Source organism: Mesoplodon mirus (genome assembly GCF_964341445.2).
Source record: "Mesoplodon mirus genome assembly, chromosome: X".
Taxonomy (NCBI): Eukaryota; Metazoa; Chordata; class Mammalia; order Artiodactyla; family Ziphiidae; genus Mesoplodon; species Mesoplodon mirus.
This window is the reverse complement of record NC_138981.1, coordinates 23,812,939-23,826,322: the sequence shown is the minus strand read 5'-3', so window position 1 is coordinate 23,826,322 and position 13,384 is coordinate 23,812,939. Positions and strand designations below refer to the sequence as shown.

General features: G+C 36.9%; 1 pseudogene across 1 annotated transcript; it reads right to left on the bottom strand.

Annotated features, from left to right (window-relative positions):
• Positions 1–372: 372 nt before the first annotated feature.
• LOC309797069 (lysosomal dipeptide transporter MFSD1-like) lies at positions 373–2,407 on the bottom strand (annotated as a pseudogene). The gene has a single exon. The product of its transcript is annotated as a lysosomal dipeptide transporter MFSD1-like (transcript).
• Between the last annotated feature and the right edge of the window lie 10,977 nt (positions 2,408–13,384).

Genomic DNA, 13,384 nt, shown 5'->3' with positions numbered 1-13,384 from the left:
CAATGCCATAATGCAATCTGTAAACAACTGTGGAGACTCAATCTTGTCTTTCTGGTTCCAGGCTGTAGCAATGTCTAAAGAATCTGTATGTAGAAGGAGAAGTCTTAATTGTGAGAAATTTTTATTTGTCAAAAATCACAAATATTAATTTAAATAGAATATTTTAAAAACTTAATTCCTAGGGGCAGGCAGAATATACAAGGAAATAAAACTACACTGTTTTACTAAGAGAAACAGGAAAGAGGAACTAAATTTTTGGGCATGGAGATGGCAGACTAGATTTCTGCAAACTTTTTTTTCTTTTTTCCTCTTGCAGTGTTTTTATGTATCCTTGTAGATACGCAATTATCATAATTTACAGGACGTTTTTTAGTAATTAATTGGACTATAAGAAAAACCGTACAGAAAGTTTGTACCACAAAATTATGTCCCTAAGGGATTAGGGTCCTCAGTAACAGAGAAATAAAGAAGCTCAAAAGGGTCACTGCTCAGCAACCTCTGGTAACTAAAGAGAGCAGAACACAATCTGCTATTTGTGGAAATGAGACTTCATAAAAATATCTTTCGAATATTCCCTATTACAAAAGGGAATGCCTATTAAAATGCCATTGTTTATTCTATATAAAATATCCTTGCTAATCCCTCAAAAGCTTTTTTTTTGCTTTAAGATTAAAGGCCACATCCCTAAGATACACTTTGTGAAAATTATCTCAGTACAAGATCCAAAGATTTCCATTATTTACTGTCCTTACTCAAAATCACCTGCATGTACCAGATGCAATTTTCTAAACTTCATCAGTGATTAGCATATTCCAAAGCAGAATTCTTCAGCAATACAAAAGACACAGGCTAAAATAGTCCTCACAGTTATACTTCAAAATAGATATATTCAGAATATAATAATTCTCCAGACCATTATTTTTCCTAACGACTAAACTCTAAATTAAAAGAAAAAAAAAATTGGAGGTTTTCAAACCAATGATGTGTGCAGCCCATTCTCATGACACAGTCATTTAAACTTCTCACTCTGCATGAGAAAGTTTTATTTCTTCCCTCTGTCTTACAGAATAATTTAGGTTCCCACCTTGGGCACGATTCACCAAGTAGAGTAAGACCACAGATAAAAGTGAGAAAGAAACACAGGCAATGAAGAAAACTTCTAAAAACAGATATCCCCAAGCATCCAATAGCATGCCAGCAATGATGGAAATGACTGCCAACCCAAGATTCTGAATGGACTGCATGAAGCCATATGCAGTTCCCAGTTGATGTTCGGGAACTACAAACGCCACCATTGGCCGCAATGCACAAGCAAGCAATGAGTAGGAGAGTCCCAGGAGACACAGCAATCCAAGGGTTCCACAGAGTGAATGCCAGCATCATGTGGGAAGCAAGAGTGGTCACCACTGCACACAGAACCCAGAGGATGTTCTTTCCTGTTTTATCCACCAGAAGCCCAAATATATTGGGGACATGGGAGCTGATATTACATACACGATACTGTTAATAGCACTCGCTGCCTGGGAGGACAAGCCAAATTTCTCTGTAAAGAAAACTTTCCCAAGTCCAATGAAAGGGAACACAGCACCATAATAGCCGACACAGATGATAAATATGAGCCACAGGGGGAAGGAGAAGTCTTTCACATCAGTTAACTTGAAAACTTCACCTTTTTTCCTTGTTCTTTATGAAGGATTCGTTCTGCTCTCTGATCCAAGTAAGCAAGGGCCAAGGCACAGACTAGTGAAAGAATACATGTTATACCCCCGATCATAAGTGTGACCCCAAGGGTTGTGTGACCAGCAGAACCCAACGAAGCTTCAACCTTATAATACAGCCATCCCATGAGGTTCATGTTTACTGTACTTCCAATTCTAGCCATGCTAAGCTGGAGTCCAAACACCAAGTTTAATTCTTTGCCTTTAAACCAACTCAGAGCGTATGTATTCTGGGCAACTGCTAAGGACTCCCCACCAATCCCAAACACAAACCTTCCAAATTCCATCAGCCAAAAAGCACGAAATATTCCACCCAGAGCAAAAACAACCTGTCCAACGCAAACAAAGCAACTAAAAAATAATGGTGCCCCATCGTATTCCAAATACGCGGTCTACCAAAAAGCCACCAAAGAAACACAAAACTACATTGGGCCAAGAATCCCAGGCATACAGCAGCATGAATTTTGTGGTATTCACCTGCATATCCCGTTTAACCTGAGTCTGAAGGGCAACAGGATTATCATAGCAAAAATAGCTGCCGAAACCAAGGAAGCACATCAGCAACAGCACCAAAAGCCGGTGCGCCAGGCGACTGGGGTCGCAGAGGGCCGGCAGCGCCCCGGGGGCAGGGGTGTAACGGGGGCGCCTCTGCCGGCCTCGTTGGGGCCGCCAGGCAGCAGCGCCCTCGCTTCCTCCTCCATCGGGCCGACGGGAGACCGAGAGATGACAGTCTGCAAACTTTTATATGCTCTTAGAAATGCCATTCTCCATTTTAATTCCTCAGTTTCTTAATAATCATTTTCTATTCGCCAAGCATATACCATCTGATAACTTGGAAGAGGAAGGTTACAACTTTGATAACAGAAGAAGTCAACCTAAAATGAAACACCAGTTAAAACACAACACAATGAAGTGGGAAATTCTCATTGAGACATATTAGCTTATAGACCCCTTTTTCCTCAATATATTTGGAAAAGAATATTCAATGTCCACCTTGTTGATTTCCCTCTCTGCTAGGAATTAGCTTTATAGTGTTTGTAAATTTGTTAATTTAATCCAAAGCCACAGGAAGGTTTTTTTCAATGACATCAATAGCACAAAATGTCATTAAAAGTAACAATTTTGTTCAACCAACTTTTTTTTTTTTTTTTCCATTTCTACTTAGGTAGTTTACAGTACACTTGAAAATCAGCACTGTTGGCAGGGATATGGGAATGGATTGATGAGTGTGCTACAAGACAAATGACTGATTTTTTCCCCATCTATACTCAGCACTGAAGTAGCAAGGCCATTAGTTCATACCCAGAGTCTCTTTATGGCTATGAGGAAACTTGGGAGAAAGAAACTATCATCACCTTCAGTGAAGACAATGAGAACCATGCCAATATCAATCCCAGTTCCCATTAGGCTAATATGGCAGCCCTGAGACCACACATTTAGAAAGTCTCCACTTTGTCTTGAATTGCACAGGTGACCATTATGAGCTTAAAATGTGTCACTCAACCCTAGGATCCATGACCAGACAGTGTAACTGTCGTGGACGGTGTTCAATTATGAAATGTGCACCAACTATTATCATCTGAATAAATACCTTCGAAACCTGCTGAGCCCAAAAATCCCATACACTTGACATAAAATACGTAGAGAACTGAGGTGAAAATGCCCTCAACTTACTAAGTATTCTCTGATTAGCCTAAGTTAACACTTCCACCTGTTCTTGGCTTTAAAGAGAACTCTTTCAGAGTTTGCCTATTCAGATCCAGCATTAGTATTTGAAGTTTTGCCTTATTTCTCCCTGCAACTCACTTCCCTTTGCTCCCCAAACACTACTCTCACTTGACTTTTCTCCTGCAGTCCTTCACACTCCTTTGTGATTCCCTCTCTTGCTCTGAACGATTGGTAAATTTTTGTCTACACCAGGATTCTATCTTAACCTCTCTACTCACTCTACCTTCTTTAGTAATTATATCCATAGGCATAGCTTTGAAATGCCCTCTGCACAATTATGAACCTCACTTTCTATTTCCAGCCTGACCTCTCTGCTGCGCTCCAGACCTGTGTATTCAGTACAGCTCTTAGACGTTTCACTTGACTCGACCACGCACTGTGACACACGCAATTCACCACTAATATCCAACCTCCTCCTCTTTGGCCAGTAACAGAAGAGAAATTAGAGAAGCCAGGTACTCCTTCATCATCCTCTCTTGCAACTAGGGTTGACCAAGTGATACAGTTCTGGCCAATGAGATATAAATAGTAGTTTTGTGCAAAGGCTTCTGGGAAAGCAAAATCTATTGTTTGTTCCCTGTCCACTTTTTTTTTTCCTAATGCCTGGTGATATTTTAGGGCCTTTTCATATATTTCTTAGGCTTTTGGATGTCTTCTTTTGTCATGTGCCCATTCAACTTTTTCCCCATTTTTTCTATTATGGTACAGCTTTTAACTGATTTGCAGGAATCTGTAACGTGGAAACAAGTCTCTCTTGGATATAGATCTTGAATGTATTTTATTATAGTCACTGGGTTGCTTTTTCACTTTCTTACTGGTGTCCTTCAACGAACAAAAGTTCCTAATTCTAGTATACTCTAATTTGTCATTTTTCTTTCCTTTATGAGTAATGTTTTTCATATTCTATTCTGAAAATCTCTGCCTACTCCAGAATCATGAAGATATTTTCTGTTTCCCTCTAAAATTATGGTGGCTTTAATTTTGTAATTAGTACTGAAATCAATCTGGAATTAATTTTATATACTGTGAGGTAGAGTACAGATAGGCCTTTTTCAATATGTATATAACAAATACACCCAACACTATCTAGTAAACTGTTCCTTTCCCAATGCACCATAATGTCATAAATCACACAATCATGTGTGTGGGATTGTTTCTAAGCTATTCTAGTTCATTGATCAGTCTGTCTGCCATGTACCAACACCAGACTTTTAATCATCACAGCTTTATAGTAGGACTTGATATCTCGGGTGAACATCTTCCATCTTAGTTCTCCCTAAAGATTGCCTTGGCTTATTTTTTGGCCCACTGATGTCCATATACATTTTAGAATCAGTTTTTTAGATTCTCCAAAAGTAAAGAAATAATCTGCTATGATTCTGACCATGATTACATTGAGTCCACAGAGAAAACCTGGGAAAACTGCCATCTCTGGATACTGCATTTTCCAACACATAAATGTAGTATATGCCTCCATTTATTTGGGTCTTTATTTTGAGAATGTTTTGTAGTTTAAATTGTACATAGTTGCACACATTTTGGCATATTTTGTTACGTTTACTCCTGGGTATTTTATGCTATTGTAAGTAGTATATTTCCTTTTCTGTGTGCTTCTGTGTGTTTGCTTCTGCTATATATAATTGGTTTTTGTATATGTTGTATGTTGCTAAGTAATTATGTTTGTTTGTAGATGCTTTTGAGTTTTTCTCATTTTTATTCCAGTTTTATTTCTTCAATTACAGCCCATATTCCTTTCTATTTCTTCTATGCTAATCCATATGCCTACTATTTCTTTTTCTTTACTTACTACACTGGTTAAAACTTCTTTTATTATGTTGAATAGAAGTGGTGAGAGCAGGCATACTGTCTCATTCCCAATCTCTGGGGGAAAGGTTTCAATATTTTGCCATCAACTATATGGATTGCTTTAGAACTTTTGTAGATATTCTTTATCTAATTATGGAATTCCCTACTATTCCTGATCTACTAAGGTATTTTATAATCATATGATTTCTCTCCCTTTTTCTGTTAATGTACTGTATTACATTGCTTGATTTTTAGATGTAAATTGCTTTTTCATCCCAAGAATAAATCCTATTTGTTTTAATCTATTACCCTTTTTCTTCATCGCTAGATTAGCAATTGTATTCATTTGCTAAAGCTGCCATAACAAAGTATCACAAACTGGGTGGCTTAACAGAAATTTACTATTTCCCAGTTCTGGAGGCTAGAAGTCTGAAATCAAGATTTTGGCAAGGTTGCTTCTTTCTGAGGGCTATGATTGAAGGATATGTCCTAGGCCCCTCTCCTTGGCTTGCAGACAGCCGTCTATTTGTTCACATGGCACTCTCCCTGTATACTTGTTTGTCTCCAAATTTCCCCCTTTTATAACGTTCTCAGTCATATTAGATTAGGGCCCACTCTAATGTCTTGCTTTTAACTTGATTACCTCTGTAAAGACCATATCTTCAAATAAGGTCACATTCTGAGGTACTGGGGGTTAAGAGGTCAACATAGGAATGTGGGTGGGGGTGGGGGAGGTGGGGAGGGAGAATGGACATAAATTAACCCATAACAGATATATAAACATATTTTGTTTAGAATTTGTACGTCAATTTTTATGAGAGATTTGACTGTAATATGCCCTTCTTGTCTGTCTTGTTTTAATATTAAGGTTATGCTGACTTATACTTGCAAATTTCAATTTCTCTGATTACCACAATGATTTGGGATTTTTACATGTTTGTATTTTGTCTTCGTATTTTGTGGATTACCTCTTCATGTCTTTCACATCTTTTGCTTTGAGGATACATATTTTTCTTATTAACTAGGAAGAATTTTTATTATAAGTCTGTCTACTGCATTATGCTATATTTTTTCAGTAGATTTTATGTTTTTAGGTAATTAGATATTATTAATACATAGGTATTCAAGTTATAATTCTCTTCGTGGCTTTTATTGTTTACTGTCATGTCCCCTCCTAATGAAACCCCCCCTTCATGTCAAAATTATAACATTTTCAACACTATTTTCACTATGCATTTTATTGCTTAATTTTTGTATCTGTATCTTTACCATATCTGCAATTTCTCTCAGATAACATAACCATCTAAATTTATTACCTTATATACTTAACTTGTTGCTTCTATATCACTTAGTGGATAGTGCAACATTTTAACCCTTATTTGAAATGCTAACTTCAAAGTATGATAAATTTGTATTCAAATTATGATTCGTTCTGTACTTTCAATCCTTCTCAACTCAGTTGTCTATCAATATGTAAACCAATACCCACTTTAATTACTGTAGTTTTCTAATACATTATAATATGTTTAAGATTAAATACTATGGCAATGTTACATAATTCTCGATACATTTCTTTTAAAATTTTGCCCATGCTATTCTCATGTGTTTATTTGTTCAGATAAACTATAGAATCCCTATTGTTAAGATCAGAAAAAAATAATATGCCACTGGGATTTTTATGAGAATTGTGTTAAATGTATAAACCGACTTGAGATATAATTATCATCTTTATAATTCTAAGGAATCCATCCAGGAAAACAGTATGTGTCTCCATTTAACCAATCCTTCTAAGACTCTGTTTACAGTTTTGTAATTTTCTTCATATAAGTCTTGCACATTTGTGGTTAAGTTTGTTCTTCGGCTTTAAATTTGTTTGAAGGGGATAGAATATTTTGTTTCATTTTACTTCTAACTGGTTATATTTGTTAACTTTCAAACTGTAAACGTTGTTTTAAAATTTATTTAGGAATACTTTTTCTCACATCATTGAGGATAGCTGCTCAGATTGTGTAATGTAAACTTCTAGTGCGCCGTTTTCATATACATATACATACATATACACTGCAATAGAAATGATACACCCTGGAGTTGTCTGCAGCCTCAATATTTTAATATACTTAATTGAATTTGGCTTTCTAGCTAAAAAATTGAATACTTTAATATCCTTTATTTTTAATGTTAAATTAATTTGTATTTTTAAGAAGAAAGGCAAATATTCTTTGCAAGTTTAAATGTTTTGTCTTCTTCGTTATCATCTCAGTAGTTCACTCAGGATTGCAAACTATAGAAATGGTACTGATGCCAACAAAATGGTTATGTAAATAAGGAAAGAACATTCACAGTAGAGGGACATGCAATATTTTTCCTCACAGGGCGCACTTGTTTCTATCACTGTTTCCACAATCACATTGAACTCAGTAGGCCTAACTCAGAGCTAATCTTCCTCCTCACACCAAAGAGCCACTCCTATTGGCCTATCCTTTTTCTATCAACTGGTCACAGGCACACTAAGTTTAAAAAGCTCACAGGCACCTTCTCAACCTCCAACAAATCCACATATTCAATCAGTTCTTCCCTCATGATGCATTTCAAGTCTACTTTTGTATTTTCTCTTTCACTGCCAGGATCCTAGACAAGGCTCATGTTACAGCAGTCTGGCTTCTTTAATTATAACACTCTAACACAGAAAAGTTATCATTCTTATTCCCCACATAAGGTTTAGCCCCATTCTCTGGGGCTAATTTTTGTCCAGGGACAACGTTAGTACTCAGCCCAGTAAAAAAGCATCAAACTTGGCTTGACCATTTGTTTTTTTCTGAGTCCTCAGTAGGGGGATTCCCTTCACCGTTCCCTAATCATATTTGACTACCTTCTACCACTGTTCCTGCAGCCACTCTTCTAACTTCACTGACTTCACCTACAGCCTAGTTTCCTAGAGTCTGGGTCCCCAGAACGCACCACCAGAGCTCCCCATTGAATGCAACTGCTTGAGCTTCTGCCATCTCTGAAGCGCTTTAGCCTCTGCCAAGCACCAGTACCAATTGGCTTTGATCTTATAATTGGTTTGGATTCTTCTATAACATGACCTCCCCCAGTTTCAGGTCAGTCTTTGACCTTAGGAAAAATGTCCCAATCTTGTTCCCATATTCAAAACACTGACATTGGCTTTGGTCTACAGATGTTCCCAGATCACTTAAATAACATCAGCAATCGGTGATTGCTCAAAATGAATAATTAAAGAAAGCTGACATGTTTAAAACAAATGGCTACACAGGAACGCTAACCAGATAATAGAGAAAAAAAGTAGTTTTCAGTTTCCTGAAATATGCATCTCTCATGATTCAACCATTAAAATCAATCAGCCGAATGCTTTCATTTATAAATGTCGAAACTGTGCAAATTTTTACTTCAAAGTAAGTGCTTCAAACAATATTGCTGGGACTTCCCTGGTGGCACAGTGGTTAAGAATCTGCCTGCTAATGCAGGGGACAGGGGTTCGAGCCCTGGTCCGGGAAGATCCCACATGCCACGGAGCAACTAAGCCCACACGCCACAACTACTGAAGCCCGTGCGCCTAGAGCCCGTGCTCCACAAGAGAAGCCACTGCAATGAGAAGCCCACACACCACAACGAAGAGTAGCCCCCACTCGCCGCAACTAGAGAAAGTCTGCGCACAGCAACAAAGACCCAATGCAGACAAAAATTAATTAATTAAAAAAAACAATATTGCTACGTGAAAACTGAAAATGTCAACACTTTCCATTGTATTTTATGATTTGGAACTGTTAGTGTTTATGTCAGACATATAAATAAAACAATGAGGAACTTTTCATTTCTAGGGTGATACTTGAAAATCACACAGAATTTAATTATGCCTGCAAGAATGCTTGTTGGAAAATTGACCTCAAATATCATGAAAGCTCTCTAATCTGACTCTTTGAGGTTTGTGTTCTTGCATTTTCTTCTGTGTGGCAGAAACAGCAAGTCTTCTCTAATAATTATCAACATTGATAGAAGATGTCATTAGGGCCAGGTTTTTTTTTTACAGCAGAGGGAGAAGTATGTAGATGCATTTTTATATGCCTATAAAAAAAGTGGTATTCGGTAGCAATGCATAATAGAGAAACAGACAGATGACAGCCATGTAACCCTAGAGTTTTATTTTTTTTTTTTTTGCAGTATGTAGGCCTCTCACTGTTGTGGCCTCTCCCGTTGCAGAGCACAGGCTCCGGACGCGCAGGCTCAGTGGCCATGGCTCATGGGCCCAGCTGCTCCGCGGCATGTGGGATCTTCCCGAACCGGGGCACGAACCCGTGTCCCCTGCATCGGCAGGCGGACTCTCAACCACTGTGCCACCAGGGAAGCCCAACCCTAGAGTTTTAAATAAAACTCTATACTTCAAATGATGTTTTTCCTAAAATGTCAAACATTTATTTTGACTTACAAAGTCTGTTTTCCCCCAAAGGTAATTGAAGGCTGTTAAGGGAAATGATTCTGCATGAGTTCAAAGCTTCTGATAGAGCCTTTTGAACACCCCCATTTCTCAACGCTCTTTGGCATAAGTGAATGCACTGGCCAGTCAAGCTAGCTGTTATTGGTCCAGCTTATTAGAGCCAAGGAAATAGATTCTGAAGAAATCAGAATATTCAGGGTGCTCTGAAGAGCTTCCTGTCCAAAGTCAGGCCAAAGTCTTTGACAGAAAGCCAAGAGTCAAAGCCAGGTAGACCAGAAAGAAGCACGAAGTCCAGAGAGAGAAGCAAGCTCACTAATGGCAGAGAAGGAGCCAAGAGTCAGAAGCCAGATGGATACTGAATTTGAGTGTGAGCAAATGGAGGCAAACAAGACAGCTCTGGCACAACTGCCTTCCAAAGAGGGCAAGATCAACATGGATACCAGTGCTCTTCCAATAGGTACCACTGATATTTGCAGAAAAGGCATTACAGCAGTAACTTCCAATATGAGAAACTCCATTTAGATCATCACTTATGGAGAAAAGGTTACTAACAGAAAAAGAAAACTGTGCCTTCCAATAACGAAAGAGAGAAATTTTTTAAAGAATTAAAGATGAATCAGTTAGACCACACAATACAATCTACTTTATCCAAGACTCTATTGACTAATATTGACCCACCTACACATCCATAATGCAATCATAACATATGGTTACAAGAAAGACCCTCAGGCTTTACAGCATTCTGAAGTACTTGCTTAGTAATGGATGAACAAATTATATTTCGAATAATTTGGAACTCAACTGTAATCTATTTTCTTAAATGAGAAATTAAGTCAATTAAACATTTTAACTGCCTACTTATTATGTACAATTGAGTGATAGATATGGTACTTTTCTTCCTCAGAATATTTTATTAATCACACCAACATCATACCAGACAACAGAAAGTTTTCTGACTAGACAGAAATGTAAAGATAGGACTAAACATGAGGAATAATGCTTTATTTCTGCTCTGAAGTTATAAAATTAATACTTGACATTTGTTAAACATGTACCAAGTGTCAGGTACTATTTTATATACTTAACACATATCGCCTCTTTTAATCTGAATAGCACTCTGATTTATCATTTACTATTATTATTTTATAGTTGAAAATTAAGGTTTAAAGGTATTGAATAACTTGGTCAACCTCACAGAGCCAGTAAATAAAGGACTTATCAGCATTAATATATAGATAGGCAAGCAGGAGATGGACACAGGGGAGAAGATGATAGAGAAAAATATTCCTGTTCATTCTTACATCTTTTAAATGGCAGACTACAGCACGCCCAACTTAAAATTAGGTAGGACTTAGAGATTAAAATGATTAGCTAGGGTAAAGAATGGAAACAGAATAACCTTTGACCTTAATTTAGGCTAAACTATGTGAAATTCCCAGTACTTTAACATTTTGACCTACAAAAATGGTACTCATACGATTCAGTCTAATACGTCCTTCTACAAAGCACTTAAAAGCACAATTATATTGCCTCAATATTAGAAGTCATATTACCCATATTACCACTCCCTGTGAAATTCCTAATTTGGATTGATATATAAATGATTCATTTGGGCATGCACAGAATATTAAAAACTATTTAAAATTTGGAAAGTATCTATTACTACAATAGTTTGATTCAAGTAGTAACTTAGTAACAATGTTTAAAATAACCTTAACACATTTTATCCAAAAATTTCAAAATATTTTAAAACCAATACTTCGTAAATCCCAGATCTCTGTGATGTGGGTAAGCTCTTATAACTATTCTTAAACAGCTTAGAAGCCAAAACATAAAAAAATTTAAGTGGCTTCTTCCTGTCATTCAATGAGTCAGCAGTGACAGTAACAGCTTGAATTACAGGACATTATTTATTCGGTGCCATACAGTCAACTTCACAATGTCACATCAGGGGACATATTTTGTTTGGCTTTCATATAATAATTGATATCCCTCCAACACTATTCTACCTAAGTGAAAATATTAAAAATAATTTGGTGATTATAAGTAATGAATGAACCAGATGAAAACAATAAAACATTGGCAATTGAGTTTGGCTCATCTTCGTAGTGGCACCACAGCTGGTGTCCAGCAGCACCATGCTCTGCTTTATTGCAGAGTTACAGCCACCTACAATAGCACCATCTCATTTTATTCACAATCTTCCAGCTGGCTCGCTTCCCTTTTAGACTTGGTCCACAGTCAGTCAAGTGAAATCTCTTGATTCCACTAATACTCACAACTCATTCTGCATTTGTGAACTGTCAAGTGTCTGAATTGTTTCGTAGTCTATTTGGCCAATATTGCATTCTAAACTCAGTGCCTCATTAAATGTTATTTGAATAAAGGAATCCCTCATTATGCAAAGAGGAACTAGAATACTGAGGTGCCAGCAGGCCACAAAAGTTAAGCAACTGAATTTGTCATCTACTGAAATGCCTGATCAAAATCCTGAGAAAAGTTCCACTTCATGGTGACTTTGCCAGCCTAAGTTTCACTCACGGTAAGAGGTTTTCACTGAGCAAAAAATGCTTATATTGTACATATAACTTTCCCTTCGCATGGTCCTGATACACAAAAATTTCAGTTACCCCGATTTAGTTAAAAAATACCAGTCCTGGAAATCACATGATCCAAATTTCAATTACCACAGTAATATTAACTGTGAGAAATTGCCTAAACTACAAACCAAGATGTTAGCTCTTCAGTTCCATAGATCATTCTGTAAATAACAGTTTTATATCATGATTAACGACAAATCAAGTCCCTTCTTTCAAAATCTGTCAGCGATTAGTCACTGAGCATGTATTATTCAGTTCACACACAGACAGCAAAGTGTATAGATCTGTTGCCTCCTTGTTTCCCCATGATAAACCCACATGACATTTTTTTAATGGATAATACAAATAGGCAATTGGGCAACAAAATGTAAGTGCAACAAAGAAACAAAAAGTGATAACCCTAGAAGTGAAATCCAAATAGAACATAAATAGATTTAGAGAAGAAATAGTTGACTGTGGGAATGGTATCACAACCACTGAAGAGACTCTCGTTATGCAGTCAGAGGAACTTAGGGAAGGTGAACTTAGTGACATAATTAAGGGCAGTGGTTGTGATAAAAAGTATGATATTGTTCCATAAGGAGTGATGCCAGCAACAAAATCTTCACGAGAGTTCCAAGGAACTCTGGGAGATATTTCATGACACTGAATGAACAATGGATAAAACACTGGAAGCTGATCCAATCTTAGAAAAAGGGTATGATAATTCATCAAAACATAGAAAAGATTCTTATTCTGTGTCATAAGTTACATGACAAGAAGAAAGCAAGCACTATTCAAACTATTCTTGCTAAGTTGTTGAAAAAGAAATGAAACACTTTAATTCTCACTGTCTGGGTTTTAAATAATGGAGTACTACACACACTAGTTTTATTGTTATTTTACTTCTCTCTACATTTATAACTGAAAATAAGAGTTTTAGTATTTTGATAAGAATTTTCAAAGGTCAGAGAATAATTATAATTTTCCCCACTGATTATTAAGATCACTTTGAATGATTTCAAACCACACAATCATTTTTATGGTCCTGTACTACTCTGCAGAGACACAAAGTGAGTACAGAGTATTTCCTGTCGTTT